The sequence below is a fragment of the Notamacropus eugenii genome, chromosome 6, assembly GCF_028372415.1.
Source record: "Notamacropus eugenii isolate mMacEug1 chromosome 6, mMacEug1.pri_v2, whole genome shotgun sequence".
NCBI classification, from domain to species: domain Eukaryota; kingdom Metazoa; phylum Chordata; class Mammalia; order Diprotodontia; family Macropodidae; genus Notamacropus; species Notamacropus eugenii.
This window is the reverse complement of record NC_092877.1, coordinates 25,478,349-25,501,563: the sequence shown is the minus strand read 5'-3', so window position 1 is coordinate 25,501,563 and position 23,215 is coordinate 25,478,349. Positions and strand designations below refer to the sequence as shown.

Genomic DNA, 23,215 nt, shown 5'->3' with positions numbered 1-23,215 from the left:
TCATCTAGAATGAGGATAATGATCCCTGCACTACCAATATGGCAGTCTCCTTGTAAGGAGCAAATGTCATAATGAATGCAAGAATCTTTTGAAGCATTACATTCTATATAATTGTGCAGTAGTTATACTGTCATTGGCTTTTTTGTAGATGAATTGAGGTTGACCTAGATGAGCTAGGTTGAACCTAAATGCCAAGAATCTGTGGTCCCTTGACCTAAACTACTAAAGCATGATGCATGGATGACCAAAGACATCAGGGTTCACATTTTCAATAAGGAATTATTTTACATACTTTACAAACTTTTACATACTTTAGATACTAAAAATAACATGCATCAGGGTGACCAGTGAAATGGGATTGTGGATAAAGAAGGAAGTCTTCAATGGGTGACTAAGATTTAATGTGTCAGAAAAAATTTGAAGGTCTGCACGTACCTATGTAAAAGTAAAACAGTTCTTGTCCTTAAGCAGCTTATATTCTAATAGAGAATATAACATTGGAGTATGTAAAGGCTAACAGCCAATCAAATCCTAAAAGTTCTCCTGGATACTTACTCACTTGGAAGAAATTTATGTGTAGACATGACACAGAATCCAATTTTCCCTAGGTTTGATTGCTGAAAATTAAATTATTCTTGCAGGTGATGAATTGGAAAATCAGCTAGTGGGATATCTTCATAGCCTACCTCTTACTGAGTGGAACCTACAGGTATTCTTTCCCTCCCTCCCAAAAAAAGTGGATCATTCATTAAACAGCTATTCATTTATCACTGACAATCTGGAATTTATCCATCAGTACTTGTTTTTATATTTTTAAATATTTCTCTATTGCTATTGAATTCTAAGAAAACCAGTAAAAATGTATTAATAGGAAGGAAGTTATCAACCTTCCATTTTCCAAAGGGAAAGGATAAAAAAAAAATTTTGTTCAGCTGAGATTTTGGTTACTTTCCTTCCTCTGCTCTTTCAAATGTCGAAGTTAATGGAATTCTCTGTGTAAATTGTGCCAGATAGCAGAATGGGAGCAGTGATTGTGGTGTTGGGAGTGGATTGTCACTATGTTCCCTTTAAGTAATGAATTTTTATATGTTGCAGAAGCACATGACCTGTAGTGGTATCACAGCATGTAATCTGGACAGCTCAGCAAAACATAAGGAACAGTTTTGGTATTAGAAACATTAACTTAGGGGGTAGGGAAATGTATTTCCATAGATTTCTGTGACTACTGGTTAATGGCACTGTTTGCCCTCCCTATATCATCTGCCTTGCCCCATCCAAACCAAGCTATGTTATGTTACATAGTAGGATTAAAATGAGAAAAGGAAGAATCCAAATGAATGATGTTCCTCACCCTACCCTCTTTTGGCTCACTCCATTATGATGATTTTTTTGGCAAGTACCTGGAATTTGTTCCAAATTCAAAGAATTGATTCTGGCAAAATTTATTAAGCAATTCTTATTGTCAGAACACTGGACTAGGTGATAAGAAGGATGCACAGATCCAAAAGACAGTGCTCATGTTCGTGGAACTTGGAGTCTTGTGGATTAAATGCAGCTAATAAGCAAATCATCAAAAGACTGAACGTAAGAGAATACAAATATGATATTATGGGAAGTCTGAGAAAACAAGAATGCTTTTCAACTGGAGAAAAAAAGGGAAGGCTTCATGAAGGAATTAGCACTTGGGGTAGACAGCAAAAGAGAAGCAGCTAGGTGACCCAGAGGATGGAGCACTGAACTTGAAGTCAGGAGCGCTTCAGTTTAAACCCCACCTCAGATACGAGCTGTGTGACCTGGGCAAATCATTTGCCTTTTGACTATATCAACTGCCTTACCTGTAAAATGGGTATAATAAGAAGTGTCTACCTCCCAGGACTGATGTGAGTGTAAAACGAGATTATATTTGTACAGTGTTATGCAAACTATACATATTACTTATTCTTGAATTGCAACAGATGGTAAGAGGATGGTGGGGTAGGAATACAAGTGATACAAGCACACAGTCATGGAAGTGTGGGAAAATGCATAGGAGATGGGGGAGCAGTCTAGTTGACTAGAATGTAGAGTATGTAGTAAGATATGACAATGTAATCTTTCCTTAAATCCCAATTTCAAAAAGAAGTTTTCCTCAACCCCTCTTAATTACAATGTCTTTCCTCTTTTAATAAATTCCTGTTTATCTTGCATATAGTTCACTTGGTATGTATTTGTTTGCATATTGTCTCTCCAATGAAATTGTAAACTCCTTGAGGACAGGAACTGTCTTTTGCCTGTTCTCATATCCCCAGCACTTAGGACAGTGATTGGTATATTGCAGGCTCTTAATAATGTTTAGAAATGAAGGGAATTGCAGAAACAAGATGGAAAGAGACCTGAGTGATCATTCATTTAATTTCCCTGGGCCTCTTATCTACATCTAAAAACAATCAGAAGTTTGGACTCATTGATCTCTAAAATCACTTTGAGCTCTAAAGACATGTCTGTATGATCCTGTGATCCATTTAGAGCATCTCATCTCAGAATTGGAATCCCCTGCACCACATATTTAGTAAATGATCATCCCACACTTCCTCTTCAAAACCACTTCCAAGATAAATTAGTCACTGCTTAAGTAGGCAGCCCGTGGATGGCTCTAAGTGTGAGGGAACCTTTTCCTTATATCAAATCTAAATCTGAGTCCCTCAAACTGCCTCATCCCAACTTCTCCCAGTTTTGCCCCCTGAAACAGAGCACAGACAAAGCTCATCTCCCTTTCTCATGACAGTCCTTCAAACAACAAGGTTGCTATGATGGAATTTCAAAGACATGCCAGTATGAATTTGAAGTTGATGATTTCAATCAAGATATTCCTTACCATGTTTTTGAAGGGAGACACTTTTATGTTTGAGTTCAAAAGGGAATATGGAACTTACTTCGCCCTGAAAGTATTGACACTTGTAAAACAGCATGTGGTACCTGAAAAGGGAAATCAAAGACTTGGGAGTACCAGCATCTTGGACTTGATCTGATTGCTAAAATCTTTCCCCTGGGACATTTTGCTTCTTGAGACTAAAGAGACTAGAAAAGGCAGAAAAATAGAAACCATACTTTAGTCTGGGGTGATGTAGAGACAAAGAGATCTAGGCAACTCAGGAGCTCTGGCAGGCACCACCGTCACAGGACGGCATCAGTCACCCCTTAGAAGTCAGCCATGATGAGCCACAGAGAATATGGGCATTCATGTACCCACATAATAAAACGATCAATTAACATAAAGTATTAAGTGCAAATGGCTTGAAAATTTTTATTGTTCAATTTGGATTCCAAAAGAAGTTAGGGTGATTGATCTTACCCAGTAGTGTCTCCTTGCTTTAGAATTTAAAAAAAAAAAAAAACATGTATACCAGACTTCATTATTGCCTTGATCAGTCTCCCTCATGGAGACATTACCATGTATAAGTCAGAAATACGTAATTACAGAGTAGAAGGAAGGGTATTTGGGGCTCACTTCCATAGTGACCTCCATTAAAGATATTTGCTGCTTTGACAGAAAAAGGGATATGTTGTCAATCGTTATTCTTTCCATGGTGGGGAGGGGGAAAACCTTTGGTACAGGTCATCTACTATGTGTGTGTCTGTGTGTGAGTATACCACAAGATGCTCCCTTCCCCAATTCCAAAAGGATTGGACTGTTTTTTGTTTTGTTTTTTTTTAAGTTTTAACCCCTCTGCCTCCATACAAAAGTTGTGTGTGTTTCTCTCTCCCTTCAGCCCCCATATTCTAAGGCTTCTCTGCCTCTCTGTCTCCACCTTCCCTATTGTAATCTACTCTTCGTCTTTTCATTTGCCATAAGGTTTGAAAATTGTGCTCTATCCCTAGAGGGTGAAAACTTTAGAGAGGAAGAACTCTGAATGGAAGTTCAAGTATTAGCAGGCAGATGGGGGAAGATTTCAAAGGCCATCAGAGCCTTGCAGGTTACAGTGAAAAGAAGGCTGCATCTGGAGTCAGAGGACCTGCAGGAGAATTCAGACTCTACTTCCTACAGCCTATGTGAGTTTGAACAAATCATTTTGGATTCAGCAAATCATTTAATCTATTCCAGCAGGATGTTCCATGAATAGATCCCTAAACCCACTAGTAGCTGTGTGGCATAACTACAAAATACGAAGAGTAACAGCTGCCTCCCGAGGGAGGGTATAAGGTTCAAATGAGTAGAAAAAAAATTATAGGGCTTAGCACCATGTCTGACATACAGTTGGCACTATATAAATGATTACTTCCCATCTCCCAATCTAGCTACAAATCCTTGATTTTCTATTTCTTCAGCTGTGTGCATGTGTTTACTTCTGCTGTTGCCAGCAGCAGTATTTGGAGGGAAATAGCTCCTCCAAAAATTTTGTTCCTGAGAGGCACATTCTCTTGCTTTTCATTTCTGCACTGCTATCCTTCCCCAGCAGTGACCAGCGTAAAATGTTCCACATTCTCACTTTTCTATTTTGGTGTTCACATTCTCTGAATGTGAGGTAATATGAAGCTCACAATTCAAATGGGGCCAACATTTAAAAAATGTTGACAATGCTTAGAACGCTGTACTAAGTACTGGAGGAATACAAGATGGCATCCTAGGTAAGTGAGTGTACTTTGAGCTAGTAGTACTTGAGTTTGAATTCTGCTTCAAATACTTAGGATCAAAGTCATAAATTGGGAGGCTCCAAAGAGACATTGAGTCCTAGTCCTTCCTTATTTAATTGAAGGGTCTTAGGCACGGAAAGCTTATGTGACTTATCCAGGGTATCTAGTAAGTATATGAGGCCACATTTGAATGCAAGGCATTCCATTTCCATGCTATTGTAGTTGTTAATTGTATGATCCTGAGCAAATTACTAAGCCTCTCCCAGTCTGTTTACTAACCTGTAAAATGAGATTTATAATAGTACCGATCTTATGGGATTTTTGTGAGGATCTAATAATGTAGCATGTATAAAGTGTTTTGTAGCCCTTACGTCTTATATGCATTTAAATGTTTGTTATTATCGCTCTGTGAAGGAAAAAAAATACCACTTCCCTTGCACTCAGGGTATTTAGATGGGAGAAGGGGGGATCATTGGACAGAATACATCATCTACACATATTTGTACAAGAACAGATGTGATTATGCTGAGAAAGACCTAAAGTAGTCTAGCAGTCTGGCAAAAAATGAAGCAGTACCCGCCTCCCTTTTCAGCTGAGGGGGCGAGGGAACACTTTTGGAAACACTATACCTCAAGTGAACCCTGTAGGAAAAGAGAATTCTGAAAGCCACATGAGAAACAAAAACATTCTACGCATACCAAATAGCCTGGATAAAGTCCCTGAGGCAGGAGATTTTCTGGGGAGCTTGAAAAGCAGACAATAATCCAGTTAGTCTTTTACAAAATACCTTTGGCATTGTGCCTGAGGATGAACAATCTCGGGTGGGACCAGTCACCAGGAATGAGCTGCAGGAGTTCCACCCTTACCTACTAGCAAAGCAGTAGATATTTAGGTTAATTTGCCCTGCCTACAGGGCAGCTGTGTCCTAGACAGATCAGCCCACCACAGCCAGGAATTGTAGTTCATTCAGTAAGTGGGAGAAAATGGAGAAACACAGCATTGTGACTCAGCTGTGGTGGTCAGCTTTCACTCCCATCATTTTCTGTTTTGTATACTGTGACTCCGACTTCTCTGTTTCAAGAGAAAACAGCAAGGATGGAGACAGGGAGACAGACACAGAGGGAGTTAATATCCATGGTTATTTCTACCTATGTATATATTTATATGTATCTATTCACAATCTGTGTGTGTGTGTATACACACACAAAAATGCATGTATATGTGTGTTTATGTAAATATGTGTATACATTTATATGTACTTATGTGTATAAATATATGTGTGTATATATATATATATATACATACATACATATACACACATCTATATGTTCTACCACCACCACCCCCTTTTAGATGGACAAACCATGTACCTACTCTGACAGTTTATGCCTGGCAGAGCGCTCTCTCCATTAAACTGTCTCATTGCCTTATTCCCTGTGCCAGACAGCATCTACTCTTTCTACATCCTTTGGCTGAACTCTATGTATTCTACCTTTATTCCTAAAGTCACTGCTTACAGAATGAAAACAATTTATGTTTCTTTAGGGATTTATGGTTTACGAAGCACTTTTCTAACTATAACCTTGTGAAATTGTTAAAGTAAGTGTGACCTGCATTTTACAAGAATAGTGGATTAAGAACATTAAATGGTGTCTTAGATCACACAGCACTTTGGAACTTATTAAGCCTAGGCCACATCATTAGTTAGGGCTGAATGCAGTGTCATGAGAAAAGCATCATAATCAGGGGTTGAGATGATCCTCATTCCTACTAATTGATTTTAAGTGACTTCATTGGACTGATCTGTAAATGAGTTGCTTGAGAGTAGGAGGTATTTCAGTTTTTCTATCTGTATACTTTATGCTTAGCATAGAAATTGTCATATTGTAAGTATACCTAGTAAGTACTTTTTCCATTCATATTTAATTCATTCATTCACAAGAACTCAGTATTATCTTCTGTAAAATAAGGATCTTTTACTGGATGATCTTTAGGACTCCTTCTGCCTTGATCATTTTGTATATCACTCTGTAGCTTTATGTCACTTGTTCAAGTAACTCCAATAATTTCCCACTGTCTACCACCCTTTCCAACTCTATGACTCTACTATTCTTGAGCCTTGGATTTGATGATGCACTTAATATATGCCTAACCTTTCTTTCTGCCATATAATTGACTTATGCTATGTTACAGCGAGTCTATCAATTAATTCCTAAGCATTCAGTGTCAATGCTGTGTTGTTTCCTCAGTCTACAGTGTCTTCTCCCAAATTATCCTGGTGAAATATTATTTGACTTTCAAAGCCCATGTTTAGCATTATCTTTTAAGCCTTCTATGAATCCCCCAATCAACCATGGCCTCTCCCTTCTCTGATTCCCCCACAAGATTTGAGTTTGCCGTCTACTATGGGATCGATTGCATTCTATTTGATATGTCTAAATATCATTTTTTATTGTCTTATATTATTTTGTAGCTCATTCAGAGCAAAAAGCATGAATCACTCAGTTTTCTACTCTCCACAAGAAATTCAGTAGCTTGCACAGAAGTGCTAGATAAATATTAGCTGAATTGAAGTGAGTTAGCTGCTTCATATCTTAATAGAGAAAGAAAAGGAGAAAGCAAGGGATAAATTCCATTAAACAAAAAGCCACATTCAAAATGAGAACAGCAAAAGACTTGAAATTTTCCCAAGATTGTCAGCAGTTCTCTTTTATAAAATGTGTTGACTGAGCAGTAGGATCCTAATGCCAAATGAGGAATCAAAAGGGTTGCATTAAATCTTCCTTAGACCATTTGTTTACATGTATATATACATACATACATGCATATATATGCATACACACATACATAGATACATGTTCCGAGGCTGGAATTCAGTATAAGTGTAATAATTTTTCTTTAGTTTCATAAGGTAAAGTAATAAAAATAATAATCCTTTATGTCTCTCTATCATTTATAACACTAACATACAGTCTCCAATTTGATATGGCCTCTCTGTGAAGTAACAATCCAAACATTAATATTCTTTGTAGGTAAAGATTCATAGAGGCAGAAAAACTTGTCCAAATTCACACAGCATTTGAATAATAATCACTAAATATCATATCCAAGAAGTACTTTAAAGTCATCTAACCTTTACTGTACCTAAATACAAATTCCTTCTACAATATACCTGACAAATGTCATCAATCTTCACCGAATCCTCTAAGAAGAGAGTTTCCAAGGTTTCTCATTCTTATTTGTCTAATTCTATGTATTAAATTTATGGAAAATCACCTAAATCTTTATCTTTACCTCCACTGCTTCTTGTTCTGACTTATGGGATCAAAATGAAGAAATCTAATTTCTCTTGTAAAAGACAACCCATCAAATACTAAAAGAAAATCATCACACCTCCAAATCAGTATTTTCTTCTGCAGGCTAAGCATCTCTACTTCAATACAGTGGAAAGCAAAATGGATTTGGATCCAGAGGATCTGGCTTCAGAACCTGCCTCAGAAATTTATAGTTTTTCTAATTGTTTACAAAAGTCACTTAATTTCTTTGGGCCTCAGTTTCCTTTTCTGTAAATTATGTGAGTTGGAGTAGATAAGCCATTAAGATATCCCTTGTCCTATATCTATGATCTTATGGACATATATTTATGATACCGAATACCTTCACTGTCATGATTGATTTCAGACACTTTAATATATCAGTCAGTTTCCTCTGGATAATCTACAGCCTCTCAATGTTACTCCTATGATCTAGTGCCTAGAACTGAAAAGAATCATTTTAGAAGTTTAGAACCCAGACTAGAAATCAGTGCCCTGCCTCCCAGTCAGTCTTTCTTTCCTTTACACCACACTGCTTCATTAAGATGGCCTTTTTGTTATCATACCTTCTCAATCCCCCTTATTCAAAAAAATGTTCAGCTGTCTAGTAATATAACTAGTTACCTCTTTTTAAGTCCACTACAAATTATTGACAATGACATGTTTGGAAAACAGTTTGTTAAATTTAGTTACGATGATTAAAATCATATTGAATCAAGTCATTTATCTTTGCTCAAATCACTTTCTTATTTTATTAAAAAAATCATTTTCAGATTAACAGCATATTACTGAAATTCATTAGATTTGATTATAGTGATTCATGAAATGTTCGACATTTTACTATAAAAGCATAAAAATGAACATCAAGTTTAAATTTCTTTATAGTCTGCAGTAAATGCAAAGTGACATGATGAGTCAGCTTTATTAAAAGTCAAATGCAAAGGCTATATTGAGAAGCAATGATAATATAAGGAAATAGTTTTAAAGAAAGCTTTTTTTTTTTAATCTCTTAAGACGATTCAGCATTGAGTAATTAAAGCTACATTTACCATGAAAATAAAAATTATATTTAGCAAAAATCTCTTACCTTTAAGACTGAAGGACTCATCTAGTCAAGGAAAATGACCTCCTATAAGTTTAAATGTGTTTATTAAAGATCTGTCCATGGGTCTGAACTATTGGTACAGTAGCTCAGAGTTCCATATGGCTCTGTGCACACATGAAATACCTTTAAATTAATTGCACTCCTTTCTTATTCCAAAACTACAATGCTTCTACAGGATCAAATCTATGTACGACCAGTAATGGAGCATGAAGTAACACATGTAAAAGCTCAATATTTTTTTAAACTGAATTGAATGATTTTTAATGTTAACCTGCTATAACTAGCATTGAGGACTCTGAGTTCACTGACTACCCTTTAATGTAAGAGCAGAAGTTTTCTTCATAAAAATGTATTTGGACATTTGCCATAGTAGTGAATCACCACAAGGTATCACTTCTCCAGGAAACTTCTCCCCTAGAATCTGCTAGCCATTCTTTCTCTTCCCTATTTTTATTTTTCCATGATTTTGGCTATCAGTCAGAGCACTTGTTTTATTTATGGAAATAAAGATAATTTTGCTTTGTTCTTACTGGGTGGCACAATGTATAGAGTTCCAGGCCTGGAGTCATAAACAATTAGATCAAAACCAGCCTCAGACACTTTTTAACTGTGTCACCCTGGACAAGTCACTTAACTCTGTTTGCCTCAATTTCCTCATCTGCAAAATGATCTGGAGAAGAAAATGGCAAACAACTCAAGCATCTTTGTCAAGGAACCCCCAAATATGTACACAAAGAGTTGGACATGACTGCAAAAGCAGCTAAACAATAAATCTCTTCCAAGGTTGGAAATACACACACATGCATGAGCACACATACATACATATGTATGTATATATAATTTTAGCATATCAAAACCAGAAGGATTCTTAAAAATCTCCTCGATTTTGAACAACCACTTAATTTTTAAAATGTTATTGTTGGATTTTGTTTTGGTTTGGTTTTTGGTGCTATTTTGCCATGACTATTAGCTTTCTTCATCCTGTTAATTGCTTCCTCCACTAAGTCCTACCTTCAGGGCTATAGCTCCAGAAATAAAATTAGCATCAGAGGTGATGTAGTCCAGGAACCTCATTTTGCTATCTGTACTCCTTCCTGGAATGCACTCCTTCATATATGGTCTTCAAATTTAACCTTCTCTAACAGACCTTTGCTAGCACCTCCCCATACTAATACTACTACTGCCTTCCTTCTGAGATCACAGGCAGGGGATTCCAGTTTTATTTTTTTTTTTTACTCCCATGGAGATAATTGTTTGTATATTGTCTCCCCATTAGATTGAGAAGTCCTTGGGATTGGGGACTGTTTCATCTTTCTTTGAATCCCTGATGTTTAGCCCAAAAATTGGAGCCCAAAAAATGCCTAATGAATATTTTTTAACTTGATGATGTATTTCATTCTACATCTGTATAACCCTTCCCCCCCCTTGTTAAGATGAATTTCTTATCTTCTCCCCCTTTAAGAGATTATTCCCTATAGTTTATCAAAGTAAGGCTGCTTTTCAGTGCTGGTATTTATAACATTAATACCTTTATCATATATACTGTTATAAATTGGAATTTTTCACCTTATAACTCACTGTCATCCCATGATTTTTTTTTTCTGAAGTCTGTGTATCTCACCACTTACTTGTTATGTCACAGTAATATTTTATTACCATTCTAAGATTTGTTTGGTCATTCTCCAGTCAGTTGCACTAATGTTTCTTAATCACTTTCTGCTTGATACAACTCTAAATATTGCGTTTAGCCCCCTTATTTGACAGCTTATCGGAAACCCAGGTTAAGAAAATATGACTCATCAGGAAAGAACCTGTCTCCTAACTCAGATCCTAGTATGCCTTCTACAGCACCATTGCATCTCTTTCCATACATAAGAGTCCTTTCTCACTGTGGGGAAAGTGTATTATAGTGGAGGAAGAAGTGAGCAGGGAGTCAGACCTGAATTGGAATAAGGCTTCTTAGTAGATTCAGGAGCCTGGGAAAGTAATTAACATCTCTAGCTCAATTTCCTCAGCTATATAGATAGATAATAAAAACATTAGCAATCCTAACGCAGAGTTGTGGTGAACAAATGAAATCATTTTGTGTAAAGTACTTTGTAAGCCTTAAGGTATTACTTAAATCATAGCAATTATTATCGTTATTGTTATTTTGATAGTTAAATATTATGTGAGAGAGGTATTTTGAGATCTAGAATAACAACAATGGATAGGGAGGCTTCCACTCACCTAGCATTTCTCTTTGAAAAGGCGTTCCATCCATTTAAAAAAGTGCTAACCTGTAACAGGCTACTGAGATATTGACAAAAGACTGAGAAAGTTTGAGAGTCAAACTCTGTGGAGCATATTGAGAGTTGTCGTGTATGGCAGATGCACTTGCGCTCAAGTCGCTGATAGGCTAGGTTTAACATGGCTGAAGAGTAAAAATAAAGGGGGAAATAGTAACATTAACTTTTGAAAGACAAAGCTGGGGATCTAAACAGATTACATTCCCCTTGAAACAGCATTGCAGAAGAAAGATTATAATTCTTCTGGTCTATATCGTACATTTGCATAGACATTTCTAAAGAAGCCTAATTCATGACATTATTTATGGGAAAATATAAATCAGGCAGCTAGGAAAACCCTAGGGAAAATTATGAGGAATTAAAGAACATCCTTCCTGATGGGAGGATGATGAAAAGGAAATTTCAGTTGTTGTGGAAATTATGGACCATTCTTTGAAATTTCCTGATTGTTCTATCATGAAAAGTGATTGCCCAGGTGATTAAATTCAGGGCTTGGTATTGATGAATGGCCTATTTAAACAAGCCTCTCCTGCATTTTTAACAACCTCAAAAAATTTATTTGATTCTATTCAGACATATTACTACTGTTTAAAATGCTAAGGGACTATTATTTCTGCTTGTGGTGGGGGTGGGGAGATGTTGAAGAGAGAGGGGAAGTAGCACTGGGCTGGTATTTCAGGAGACATAGTTTCAAGATCCAGATTGTGATATGATCTTCAAAAAGTCAGTAAGTATTCAACCAGCAATTACTGAGTGCTTAAGGTGTTCCATATTGGTGGTGGTGTTTCTTGATTCTGAGAGGACCATGACATTAAGGAGGTGATGCCATGATATGCAAGTGAACTGGATTTGAGTGAGGGAGGGCTATGCAAAGTCACCAACTTCCTCTTCAGCCATCTGGGTACAATGACAAGACTTCCATCAGCATAACTGGAGGTGGCCCTGAATGCTGGGGCAGATCTTGGCCTTTTTAAGCTAAGGCCATGTACTGTACTAAATACTATAGTTACAAAGAGACAAGTATAATCTCTGCTATAAAGGAGTTCATATTCTAAAAAAATAAATAAGCACAAAAGTAGATCCATTGAAAACAAAGACTGAATAGAAGTTAATTTTGGAGGGCAAGGCACTAGCTGCTGGGGATGGGGAAGGAAGACCAGAAAAACCATTCAGTAAAATATGATCTGGATAGATCCTTTAGCTAAATATTTTCAATTGAGAAAAAAATGTGAATTTTTAAAATAAATTTATTTCTGTAAGCATTTATAATCTGTCCTTCCCATTGCTCATCCAAATGAGCAAAAGAAAAGAAAAGGAAACTAACATTGTATACATGGATAGTCCATCAAAACAAATGCCCACTTTGGTAACTGACAAAATTGTACATATCTCTCTGTATTTTATGTGCATTTTTTTCCTGGCAGATGTGAGAGGCATGCTTAATTTTCATTCTCCTAGACTTATGTTTTGTCATTGCATTGAATTGAGTCCTTGAAGTTTCATAGTTGCCTTTTTCTCTATAATTTTACTAACATCGTACAAAATCTTCTCTTAGTTTTGATCACTCTGCATCCATAGAATTTTTTTTTTCTAATTTCCTGTGAAATTGTTCATTATTTCTTGTGGCATTGTAATATCCCATTTTATTTGTATGTCATTTTTTAGCTATTTCATCTGGGAAAGTATTTTAACATCTTTGTTTCAATTTCCTCATTTATACAAATGGAGTAATAAAAATAGTAGCATGAGTATCACAGGGTTGTTATGATGATCAAATGGCATGTGTGTATATATATATGTATATATATAGAAAACACTTTTTAAATCTTAAAGCATTATATAAATGTTATCTTCGTTATTATTATTCCTTTTATAGTTGATAATTACTTTAAAAAGATGTACTTGAGATACTGAGATACAGAAGAATAGAAGTGGAGGTGGTATGCTTCACCTGTCTCTCATAGAACATGTCTCCTTCACTTTCTATCTTGGAACTATTAAAAGTACTTCCTATTAGTATTTTTTATTGGTCCTTTCCTTCTTTCTTTGGTCATCTTAGTGGAAAGATCTAATAATGAGTTGTCAATCTATGATATACAGTTTAGTAACTTTTTTAATTACAAGCTGCTTTTCAGAATTTCTAGAGATAGCATAATTCCTAGTATGGGAAAGACTGATAAATTATTGAGATTTAGCTCCTGGGGGATCTGTCATCAAAGGTAAAAGAGTCAGAAAAAGACTAAAAAGAGGAGATAAGGAGAAAAAAATGAAATGATCTAAGATCTTGGAAGAAAATTCAATTAAAATCCTAGAGCACAAGCAAATAAATCAACAGGAGATACATTAAAACAGAATGGCAGATAGCCACAATGATGTCTAAATAGATCCAAACATCTTAGAATAAACTTTGAAACTTAAAAGAAATTGAGCCAGCAACTAATAAGGCAGAGGGCCCTGAGGATTCCCAAGAATGCCTACAATCACAGCTGGGATGTTCCTTAATGCTTCAAAAGAGAAATAAAGTTTCTGAAAGCAGAAATTAAATAGTAACAAATGGCAGAATTTATGATCTGAATAGCACAGATAGTTAACAGAATACACAAACTTAAATATATGGTGGCAAGTCTCTGCAAAGAAGTAAAGAGAACAACTGATTGGAAATATAAACATACTAAAAAAAAGAAAGGTATTCTGGAAGAAGTAAAACAAGATTGGTAAAAATAAATAAGCAAACATGATCTGTCTAAAAGCAAAATCTGTCCATTTCAAAATTAAGAGTGTCAGAAATAAAATGTAAAGATCATGTCTCCCAGAAGACAATGATCTGTCAAAAAAAAAAAAAAAAAAAACCTGAACACCATACTACAGAAAATCATACCAAAAACAAAAAGAAAACTGCTTAGAACTTCTGAACATAGAAAACGAAGCACCAGTCTACAGTATAAAAAAAGATTGTCTCCCAGAAGAAAAGACCTTTTGCTACAAATTCTTAAGTGTTTTTCAGGGAGGAGCCAAGATAGCAGAGTAGAAAGAAGTACTTCTAGAAGCTCTGCCCCATAGGCCACAAAATACCTGTGAAAAATTACTCTAAACAAATTCTAGAGCATCAGAAACCACAAAACAACAGAGTGGAAGAGATTTCCAGTCTAAGGCAGCCTGGAAGACTGACAGGAAAAGTCTATCACACCGAGCATGGAGCAAAGCACAGCCCAACCTTCACTGCAGCAGGGACAGGACTGGAGTGGGCTTCAAGGTGCCACCAGCAGCAGCTACAATTCCCAGATTCCTCAACCCACAAACACCAAAGGCAGTTTCAAAGGTCAGTGAGAAAACTCTTTCACCTGAGTGAGAAGGGAGTATGGTCCCCTTGCCTTAGCCCCAGCTCCAGGCAGCCCCAGGCAGCCTCAGTTTCAATAGTTGGAGCCTTGGCCTAAAGAATCTGGGGGAACTGAGCTGCTGATCTGGATCTCAGACCTGAGGGGCTCTCCTGGGTTGAGGAAGAGTGCTGGTGATGGAGTTAGTGGAAGCTCTGGAAGGGGAATCCTGCAGGTAGATTCTGGGCAGAACAGAGTGTCTGTGGTTGCTCCTAGACCAGAGTGCAGGCCCAGAGAGGAGTAAACTCCTCTCCCTTGATTGTGCCACCTTGGAGGAACTGAGAATTTACAGGTCCCCAGAGTATACGCTCCTTTTGAAAAAGGACCCAAAAGTCAAGTAACTGGCTGGGAAAATGCCCCCAAAAAGGTAAAAAATAAGACTATAGAAGGTTACTTTCTTGGTGAATAGGTATTTTCTTCCATACTTTTAGATGAGGAAGAAGAATGCATACCATCAGAGGAAGACCTAAAAGTCAAGACCTCTGCATCCAAAACCTCCAATAATGGTCTCAGGCCATGGAAGAGCTCAAGAAGGATTTTGAAAACCAAGTAAGAGAGGTGGAGGAAAAATTGGAAGGAGAAATGAGAGAGATGCAAGAAAATCATAAAAAGTGAGTGAATAGTTTGATAAAGGAGACCCCAAAAATGCTGAAGAAATTAACCCTTTGAAAATAGACTAGCCCAAATGGCAAAAGAGACCCAAAAATTCAATGAGGAGAAGAAGGTTTTAAAAAGCCGAATTAGCCAAATGGGAAAGGAGCTTCAAAAACACTGAAGAAAACAGTTCTTTAAAAATTAGAATGAAGCAGATGGAAGCTAATGACTTTATGAGAAACCAAGAAATTACACAACAAAACCAAAAGAATGAAAAAATAGAAGGCAATGTGAAATATCTCATTGGAAAAACAACGGACCTGAAAATCAAGGAGAGATAATTTAAAAATTATGGGACTACGTGAAAGCCATCATGAAAAAAAGAGCCTTGACATCATCTTTCATGAAATTATCAAGGAAAACTGCCCTGATATTCCAGAACCAGAGGGTAAAAATAAATATTGAAAGCATTCACTGAACACTTCCTGAAAGAGATATGAAAAGAAAATCTCTTAGGAATAGTGTAGTAAAATTCCAGAGTTCCCAGGTCAAGGAGAAAATATTGCAAGCAGCCACAAAGAAGCAATTTAAGTTCTGTAGAAATATACAATCAGGATAACACAGGATCTGGTAGCCTCTACATTAAGGGATTGAAGGGCTTGGAATACGATATTCCAGAAGTCAAAGTAACTAGGATTAAAATCAAGAATCACCTCACCAGCAAAACTGAATATAATACTTCAAGGGAAAAAATGGTCATTCAATGAAATAGAAGATATTCAAGCATTCTTGATGAAAAGACCAGAGCTGAATAGAAAATTTGACTTTCAAATGCAAGAATCAAGAGTAGCATGAAAAGGTAAACAGGAAAGAAAAATCATAAGGGAAGTTGAACTGTTTACATTCCTACATGGTAAAATAATATTTGTAACTCTTGAAACTTTTTTCAGCATTTGGGTAGTTGGAGGGATTATGTGTGTGTGTGTGTGTGTGTGTGTGTGTGTGTGTGTGTATTCATATATATACGTACATATCAGAGCACAGGGTGAGTTGAATAGGAAGGGATGATATCTAAACAAATAAAATTAAGGGGTGAGAAAGAAATATATTGGGAGGAGAAAGTGAGAAATGGAATGGGGCAAATTATCTCTCATAGAAAAGGCAAGAAAAAGATTTTTAAAATGGAGGGGAAAAGGAGGAGGTGAGAGTGAAAAAGTGAAGCTTGCCACCATTACATTTGGCTTAAGGAGGGAATAACATGCACTCAATTTGCTATGAAAATCTATCTTACACCACAGGAAAGTAGGGGAGAAATGAATAAGTGAGGTATGGGTAGATGATCGAAGGGAGGGCAAATGAGAGGAGGGGGTAATTAGAAGTAAACACTTTTGAAGAGGGATAAGGTCAAAAGAGAGAATAAATTTGGGGGGGGGGGAGATGGAATGAAGAAAAATATAGTTAGTCTTTCACAACATGACTTTTATGGAAGTCTTTTGCAAAACTACACATATATAACCTGTATTGAATTGCTTGCCTTCACTGTGGGGATGTGTGGGGAGAGAGGAAGGGAGAGAAGTTGGAACTCAGTTTTAAGAATAAATGTGGAAAATTGTTTTTGCATGTAACTGGGAAATAAGAAATACAGGTAATGGGGTATGAAAACCTATCTTGCCCTACAAGAAAAGACAGAAGAGGGGGATAAGGAGAGGGAGGAGTGTGATAAAAGAGAGGGTAGATTGGGGAAGGGGTAATCAGAATGCTCAGTGTTTTGAGGTGGCAGGAGGGGAGAAATGAAGTGAAAATTTAAAACTCAAAATCTTGTGGAAATGAATGTCAAAAACTAATAATAAAGAAAGAAAGAAAGAAAAACAGAGTTTTTCACAGAGGTTAAATTTTAAAATTTTAGTGACAACACATTTCACAAGTGACCAAGAAAAAAGACCTTGAACTGTAAAGGCAGATTTGAATGACAGAAGACTCACACACCTGTCAGGAACCACAGAAAGGGATAGAATGACATATTTCATCTTGTAATCCTTTTGACTAGAATGCATTTTTTTCAAGGCTTTACTTGACTTGTTTTGGGTCCCTGTGAGATTACTCTTGTCCTGTGCTCTGGCCAGATGTTCCTTTTCATTGAGTTCTGGTACCTCTCCCTGTATTAGGGCTTTCTCCAACTCCTAACAAACTTAAGGGCTACTTCTACATCTTGGCATTCAAAAGCTACCACTTCACGCATGGCTTGGCCTGTTTTTCTTTATGACTGTGTGTACTGGGCTTGATGAAGCTGGTGCTGAGTGAACTCCAATCAGCGATCTCCCACAGCTCCCTCTGGTATGCTTTCCATACTCCCTAGCTTGTCTATCTCTGAGTCTCTGCAGAATTCCTCGAGTCCTTCTCTGGATCTTGGTCTGGGTGAAAGAGCCCACAAGGAATTAATATTATCTCTTCATTCGCTAGTACTACTGCTAAGTCCAATGGAGTGCTTTTAGAGGACCTTGGTATCTGTCTGCCTTGACATGACATCATCTTTCTACAGAGATTCTTATGCCTTTTGTATCATAGATTCCTCTGGTAATCTGATGAAGCCTCTGAACACATTCTTAGAAAAAATTATTATTAAATGCATAAAAGGAGATTAAATATCCAAGATTGCAAAGGAAAACAATGTTGAAATAGTTATAAAATATTTTGAGAAGGAAATTCACAGGTCCCAGGTTAACCCTTGCTCTGGTCAAACCCATTCATTGCATAGGAGAAGAAATACAGGTGATCCTTTTAAAGTCTTACATAGGAAGTAAGAAGTACATCTTTGATAGTAGGTCTTCTGAGGCCCAGTAATCTTGTTATTTGTATTTTTAAAGCTTCATCTGACAGTTTTCTTAATTACTTCATAGGGCTGTTACAATGAAAATGCTTCTTTAAAACCTAGAATACTATAATAATGTAAGTTGCTACTAAAAAGAGTATTTTGGAGAGAAAGAAATTCACTCTGCTGATGCAGATTAGGAATACTGCCTGAGTGAGATTTGACCAGTCCAGGGTCACCTAACCACTATGCATGTTCTAGAGACATTATTCAAACCAGGTTTCTATTCTATTTTGCAAGGCTTTTCAATCATTAAGTTTATCTTAGTGTTATTAGAAAGTATTGGTTGAGGGGGGTTGGAGAGAGTACAATTGTTGTTTGGGCACTTATCTCAACCCATCAAGATCAGGATCTCATTCATAGCCTTTTCCTGATCAATACTAAACCACCTTCCTGGGGCTCTGTTACGCCACTCCAATTGCTCTTAATCCTTTATCTTGTGTGCCTATAGATCTGTTGCCTTTCTCTTCCTTGGTCTGATCACTTCTTTTAATGACTTTCCTTCGAATTCTGTTACTCACTTGAAGAGAACAAAAACAGAGTTGTGAGCATCTGAAGACTAATTATGACCAAATGTGTTTGGAAAAGTCTCTGTGATGATGAATCAATGGTTTCTGTAGAAAGGAGGAAACACTCAAAGAAAGTTAAGAGAATTGTGGGGGTGATTATGGATGAATCATAGAATTTCAGAGATCGTAGGGATATTAGATGCTATCTAGCCTAGGTGTGGTTGTTGTCCTGCATTCTAGAAGAGGACCAAAATGACATCCCTACGCTAGAATGAAGGTACAATGTGCCCGGCTGTGGCTGATCAGACCAATATGAACTTAGAATGTTCTACCACAGGTTGGGCACAAATAGTCTATGCAAACATCTGGAGTGGATTCTCTAAATTTGTGCATCTCACATTTCTTTTGAGCTACTTCCATTCTGCTTTGCTTATAAAGCTTTCTCTGATTAGGGATTGCCATGCTGGGTTGTCCTGTACCAGTGACTCCCACATCACATAATCCATTCCAAGTTCTTAAAAGAGACCTTGAGAGTATCCTTGGATTACTTCTTCTGACCTACCCTGTATGTGTATAAGAATTTCTTCCTCAATACTCAACATATGGCATATGGATGAGTATTGCAGCGCCAATGCAATGTTCACAGCACCATAGGTGCTATGGTGTCTATGAATATGCTGGTATAGTTCTAAATTGCAAAATACAACAGACTCTCCACATAGACAACCAAAACATTTATTCAGACATCAGAAAGCCAAAATACATCATAGTAATAACGAAATCTATATGCAATAACAATGCAGAGAGCAACACCAGCCCCAAGCCTTCCCTGTTTCCCATAAACCAGCTCCCTTAAGCAAAATCACAAACAAGCTCTTCCACTCACACTACCCAGCTACCTGTTTTCTCTCTCTCCCTCAGTTCTGACTGCTCTGACCAATTTCCTCTCTGCTTTGCTCTATCCCCACCTCTTCCTGTTCTACCTTTTCTGCTCTACCCCTTCCTGTTTTATGTGACTTAGACTCATGTGCATCAGGCTTCCATATGACTTAAGCAGTTCACATGGGCCTATTAATGGACAGGAAAGATCTTCCCTTAAGCAAAAACATATTAACCCTTTATGCAAAACTACATTAACAATACAAATATTTGCTTGAAAATCTCAAAGGAGAGGAAAGTTACTCCTTCTTGTAGCAGCACATTTGGCTCTTAGGCAGCCCTAATTGTTTAGAAGCTTTTCTTTTCCTTGAGTTTAATCTGCCTCTCCCCACTTCCATAAAATTAGTTCTTTTAAATGGAAAGCAACTGTAAAGGTCATTCAGCCTAACTTTCTAATTTTATAAGGTAGAGAAATGAGGCCAGAGTTACACATATATTAAAGGTGCAAGACAGGATTTGAATCAAGGTTTTTGTTTGTTTGTTTGTTTGTTTTTTATGTTTCCAATCCCAACATAGTATCTATTCTATAATAGATAATGATCCATTTTCTCACATTAGTTCTTACTTCTGAAGCTAAAAAGAACTTGAACGCCCTTTCTTTACCTTTATTTTTCTGTCTATTTATCTTTAATATAGAGGTGAAGACAAAGCATAAGTTTCACAAAGTGTTTGGCCAAAAAAGGTACCTGAAAATTTACCTAATCTAATTTTACAGACAGAGAAATATGGACTGGGGAGGTTGTGTCTTGTTGATGGCCACAAAACTGTTTAACAAAAAAGTTAGGACTAGACTCTGTGTCTCTTGACTCACATACTGTGCCGTTTTTGCTGCCTCGTTGATGAGCATGAGAACTAAATGATCCTTCTCTCAACTGTATCCCTTTGCATTTAAAGATATTATTGCTGGAGATAGACTCTATGATTAATGAGCTCATAGCAAAAGATGATTCTTCCCACATGGTGCCCTTCTGGGTCTTTCTCTGATCAGACTACTCAAGCAGAGTATTATTTGTGACTGTACTTTGCTCTATAGAATATTCTCTAGTGAATGATTCTGGATGCCCATTTGCTAGAGCTATATGAATCATCTTAAAATTAATAAGCCATATGAGACACACACACACACACACAGAGTTATTGAGTGCCATAAGGGGTCAGATTTATCAAGAAAGCTATGAGGAAATGAAAGAATATAACAGAAGCAAATGACTTGGTTACTGTATCTATGGCAGAGATAAAATGAAAATTGGAAGTGCTACACTCCATTGAATATAGAATCCCTTCAGTAGCCTACGTTTATTCTCCCTACCCTCATTTTAAAGAAAGTATAAGAACATGTATATTCCTGCCGGGCATGGTAGAGCATGTCTGTTTTCTCTGCGGCTAAAGTAGACTGAGGCTGGAGATCTACCTGAATTTAGGAGGTCTGAGATATATTTGGGCTAATGCTGCCCACGCATCCACACTAAGTCCAACATCAGTATGCTAAGCTCCAAGGAACAGAGTAGCACCAGGTTGGCTAAGGAAGGTTGAACCAGTTCTAGTCAGAAACAAAGAGTCAGAGTTTTTGTTCCAGTCAGCAGCAGGGCCAGGTCTGCGAGTGGCCACTGCACTTCCAACCTGAGTGAGATAAGGAGACCTAGTCTCAAAATAAAACAAAATTAAAAAAACCCTCCCCTGATGAAAATACCTGCTCAATGTGTACCAAGCTGTAGAGGTTCTAAGCCTCTAATGACTTGATAAACAGAACCTTTCCCAAATAAACTTTTTGTATTTGTTTCCATAACTACTATTGAATTTCTTTAACAAAAAGGAATGAATGGTGACAACCAGCAAATCTTAGTCCTAAGAGGTTAAAGAAGGTGCAATAATATTTGTAAAAAACAACGAATTCTAACCTGCTGCTAAATAAATGAGCAAGCATAGGAAATATGGATTAAGTCACAGAGCAGGAATGTATTCTAGCAAATAAATTTCTGGTCTTGCATTCAGAAAGCCCTGAGTCTGAATCCTGGCTCTGTTTTCACTTGGTGTGCTCCCATGAACAAGTGACTTAGAGTCTCTGAGCCACAGTAAAACGAAGGCAACGATACCAGCAGTACCTACTTTGTAAGATGCTTGTAGTACCCAAATGAGCTAACATATTTCAAGCAATTTGTAAATTGTAAAGAGGGATATAAAACTAGTTATTGGGAAAATTATAGATTTCCCAAATATCATCCTAGCTTCTTTATTTCCCACAAGTATGGAAATACACATTGGATGGTAGAGTTCCAAATGTTTGTGAACCTTTATCTTTGGCAAGTTGGATTATTGGGTGAACTCATGTATTTATGTTTACTGGAGAGAAGTTCAGTGAGATACACTTAAACTGATAGCAAAGACGGAAGAGAGCCATAGGATGTCTTCAAATATCTTTAGGGCTGTCAGAGGGAAGAGGAATTAGTCATTTTCTGCTAAATTCTGGAGGATAGAAACCAGAAGGAATGAGCAGAAACGAGTTAGGTTTTATCCAGGTGTAAAAAAAAAAACACTTATGCAAAGATTAGAGCTGTCCAAAAAGTATAACAGGCTGGCTTCGGACGAAGTGAATTAATTCCCCATTACTGGAAAACTAGATGAGTAATCATCAGGGAAGTGGTAAAAGTATCCTTGCCCATGAATGGGTTGCAGATGGCTGCTGAGGCCCCTTCTATCTCTGAGATGTTATCACTCTATATTAAGATTTGGTCATCAGCAATAAAAACAATGGGCTATCTCTTTTAATTATCAAAACACTTTGGTGCTAGGTAAGAACAAAACAGGAAGATTAATCATCAGAACAAATTAAGTACATAGCATACAGAAACAAATGAAATCAATCACCTAGTGTTAAGGAAAAAAAAAAACCCTAAAGACTCCAACCACTGGGGTAAGGAATCAGTTTTTCATTAATACTGCTGGGAAAGCTAGGTAATACTGAGGGAGAAATTAGGTTTCGACTAAGTCCTCACACTGTATGCCAAGATAAGGTCCAACTGAATATGTGACCTAGATATAAAAGATCATATCATAAACAAATTAGAACAAGGAAAAATTACTTTTCAGAACTAGGAAGGATCACGGAAAAATAAAATGGACAATTTTGAAAACTATATTTTTAAAGGTAAATTTTCTTTTTTCACAGATAAATCTAGTGCTGCTAAAATTAGAAGGGAAGGTGTTGACTGGGGGGATTTTCTCTGATAAAAGTTTGATTCTCAAGGCACATGAGGTACTGGTTAAAAATATTTCCAAAGATTTGTCTTCCGTATATGTCCAGTACACACATGTGTATATATGTATGTGCATATGTATGTGTGCATATGTGTGCATGCATATGCATGTGTGTGCACGTGTATGTATATTTATATGCATATGTGTGTATCTTTGTGTGTATAGATTTAGAGACATCTGTGTGTTTAACAACCATATTAGATACTTTTGCTTCCTGTAAGCAAAGCCTGCCTTAATGATGAAAATCCTCTTTCATTTATGCAGTCAGGAGAGTTTTCACATTTTTCCTCCCCAGAATCTTGTAAGGCAAAAGTAAAGTCACCGTTCTGCCCACTTTACAGATTAGATGACAAGGCT

At 37.0% G+C, this 23,215-nt stretch overlaps 1 long non-coding RNA gene across 1 annotated transcript in view; it reads left to right on the top strand.

The window, feature by feature from the left end:
* Positions 1 to 23,215, top strand: part of LOC140512513 (uncharacterized) — an 88,417-nt gene that overhangs the window by 9,099 nt on the left and 56,103 nt on the right. The window contains exon 2 of the long non-coding RNA XR_011969785.1: positions 642 to 709. This is a non-coding gene — a long non-coding RNA (uncharacterized lncRNA). The remainder of the gene's footprint in view (positions 1 to 641; positions 710 to 23,215) is intronic.